A 3,502-nucleotide genomic window follows, 5' to 3' on the forward strand; every position below is an offset into this window, starting at 1 on the left:
AGTCATTTTTACTTGCATTCTTGATTATTAGTGGTTTTAAACATTTTTTCCACATATTTATTGGATTTTCTTCTTGTTTTAAATTTCTGTTTTTGCCCTTTGCTCATTTTCTTTTAGACTGTTTTATTTTGTTATTGATTTATAAGAGCTTTGAGCATAGTATTGAAATCTTTTTATCATTGTAAAGTATATATATAATAAAATTTACCATTTTAACCCTTTTTGAGTGTACACTTTAGTGGTGTTAAGTACATTCACATTATTGTTCAGCCATCACCACTATCCACCTTCAGAACTTTTCCATCATCCCAAAGTGAAAGGAAAAAGAACATAGTTAGATGCCGTGGAGTAGGTGGCAATGTCTTAACCATATACATGTTGTGCAGGCCCAAGGACCTCCTTCATCTTTGGAAAGGGGAGTGCTAACCTTATCTCCTTTCATATAACACTAGAAAAACTTCTTGAATGATGTAATCCTCTAATTGTTTCTCTGGATCCAAAGCTTCCTTGATTATTGCTACTTCACTTTAAAAGATGCATTTATACATTAAATAAACAGGTGAAAAGCTGTTCTCATATGACCATCTTACTGAACAAGTTCTATTTTGTTGAGTCTTATAGTTCCCCCACTTTTTATTTAATCTACTCGTGTGTGATGTTCTCCTTGCTTGCCAATGTGGTATTTCCAGCTGTGCAGGGAAATTAATTTTCTATGTAAAAGGACAATTCCAGGAAACTATCTATTAAGGTTATAGGAGGCAAAGAGAATGTTGTTTTAAAATTTTTTTCTGGTGTTCTTGGCTTTGTAAGGGGAGGAAAACGGTTGATTTAAGAGTTCATGGTTGGCAATTTGTTTTTTAACTAATATTATTAAAAAAAAACTTTGCCACTGATCGCAAAGGTGGTCAACAATAGAGTGTGTGTGGCACTGAAAACTTATCCTCCGTTTAACAAAACAATCCTAAATGGATCTTCCATGAACTCTGAAACCTTTTTTGGACAATAGACCCCTTTGTGTATCTGACTGATTCTCTGCAACCTCAAAATCTAAGGCCCACAGAATCTTATGCAAAACCCTAGGGGCCAGGTGTGTTTGGAAATGAGAATTTATCAGATTTTAAGAAAGTAGTATGGAACATATACCCTGTGTTACATGTCATATCACCTTCAATGGAGTCTGGGACAGCTCCTTATAATAAAGAAATTTATTATTTCTGTAGTGAAATTCATAGATATTAATACTAAATGATATAAAGATGATAAATGGCCTCATGTCTGTTTAGGACAGTTTTTGTTGCCAGATGAGCTTAGATTTGTTGCCAAATGAGTTATAAAAAATCTTCTTTAGGATCATGGATAAGGGACAAACAAAATATCACCTATACTTTAAGGACTTCCAGCTCCCTTGGTTAGAAGTGGCTTAGCTCCATGCTTCAGCTGTGCCTGCTTCTGCCCTGCTGCACTCCAGTTGTGGGCTTAGCATTCTTAGTATTAGAGACATTTTTGCTTCTGAGGCTCTGTATCTATTACTCAGTGATTCTTCTGCTGAATTTAATCTCTTGTTTTTCAGCGATTTTATACCTGGATTCTGATCCTTTATTACCCAATATGTTTGTCATTGTGGTACATGTCTCATTATACTATAAACATCATACCTTAAAAATAGCTTAAACATATATATATATTCTTCATTGTCTCTATTCCTTTGCACTGGTTATTCTCAGTGCTTGAAATGCCTTTTCCTCTCCTCCTCCTGTGAAGTGTATCCCCTATGATATCATTCTACTAGACAGTTTAGTTTCTCCCTCTGTTTTATTCCCTGTTTTCCCTGAGAGCTTTGGATCAACATTTGCTATAACCTGCAGTACATTGTTCCATAATAATTGAAAAGTTATCTATTCAATTCAATTCATCTCTTATCAGACTTTAAGGTTCTTGAGAGTGGTACCTGTTTGTATATCCATTGACTTGCATAGTGCTTGGCACATCACAGATTCAAAGATTTTCGGCCCAAGATAAATAGAAGGTGTGTAGTTGGAAGTGATAGGGTGAGATCGGGGATCAGAGAAAAAGGGATGTGCGGTAGAAATAAGTTAGAGAACAAGACAGAGTAGTTTAGAGTAACAATGGTTTTGTTTAGCTTAAATGCACGTGAGGATTAGAAAATTAAAAGATTTATGTGGTTTGGAGAATTAGGAAAACTTCAAAAAGGAGTTGAAGCTGGAGACAAACCTTGGCAGGTGGATGGGATTGGGTTAGGCCAAGAAGAGTGCACCTTGCTTTCCAGAGAGAGGGAGTATGTTGAGGAAGGAATGGATGTTGATGAGTGAAGAACATATTTAAGCTATTGGCCAGTTATAGTAAGTTCTGAATGAGGAGAGTGATGGAAGAAACAGATCAGTAGGCCAAGTAGAGCTGGACTATGTACAGCACTATATTATAAGAAAAAGAATTGGCTCTATTTAGAGTAAGATGCCATTGTGAGTTAAGTAATAGAATAAGACGGATATGATAAAAACAACATTTCTGAAAATAAATGTATCCTCAGCATATTCAGTCTGATGCCTGAACTAAAGGCTGGGAAGGGGACTGGTTTATATCCTTTTGCTGAAAACTCAGTAGGTCCTTATGATCATAAGGGCCTGAACTGAGATAATAATAATGAGAAGGAGAATGGAGAAAAGAGTGTGAAACTTGTGAAGAGTAAAACCATAGTGTGATGATTAATTTTTTGTGTTGATTTGACAGGGCCTCTGGGTGCCAAGATAAATGGTCAAAAATTATTCTTAGTATTTCTGTAAGGGATTTTTGGATATGATTAACATTTAAATCTGTAGACCGAGTAAAGCAGATTGAACCTTCATAATGTGGGTGGGCCTCATCCATTTAGTTGAAGGCCTCAATAGTACAAAAGGCTGACCCACACTGAATAAAAGAGAATTCTTCCTGACAGCCTTCAAACTGGAACATAGGTTCTTCCTGGTTCTACAGCAGTCTGCTGGCCTTCAGACTTGAACTGGGACATCATCTCTGCAGATTTTGGACTTGCCAGCCCCCATGTCACGTGAGCCAATTCTGAATAATAAATCTCTGTTTCTCTGGAGAACCCTGAGTAATACTCATAGGATATGGAGACTCACTAGGTACGGGAACCATAGGTGAGGAAGTAATTAAGATGACTTAAAACTTGGGACTGAGAATTCTGGAGAATGATGACAATAGTAATAGGAATACGGAAGTTGAAGTAGTCAATTTTGAGGGAGAATTTGTTTGGTTTTGGTTTTGTTGACTCTGAAGTAATATTGGAGATTCAAGTGAAATTATTTTAAGCAGCTGTGGTAAGCCAGGTAGGTAGCTTGCATGGGTTAGGCTGGGGGTGGCATCCTGCAATCATCTGCATGCAGGTGAACAGAAGTCACATGACAGAACCAAGTCCACAGGAAAGTGAGAGAGAGGAGCAGAGGGTAAGAATTGATTGAGGCTCTCCAGGTGGGAATTACGG

The 3,502-nt window shown here is 37.1% G+C and overlaps 1 non-coding gene across 1 annotated transcript; it reads right to left on the reverse strand.

Annotated features, from left to right (window-relative positions):
• Nucleotides 1–322: 322 nt before the first annotated feature.
• LOC124244323 (U6atac minor spliceosomal RNA) lies at nt 323–449 on the reverse strand. The gene has a single exon (XR_006889967.1). It is a non-coding gene; the product is annotated as a U6atac minor spliceosomal RNA (small nuclear RNA).
• Nucleotides 450–3,502: the final 3,053 nt, after the last annotated feature.

This window comes from Equus quagga, chromosome 8 (genome assembly GCF_021613505.1).
Source record: "Equus quagga isolate Etosha38 chromosome 8, UCLA_HA_Equagga_1.0, whole genome shotgun sequence".
NCBI classification, from domain to species: Eukaryota; Metazoa; Chordata; class Mammalia; order Perissodactyla; family Equidae; genus Equus; species Equus quagga.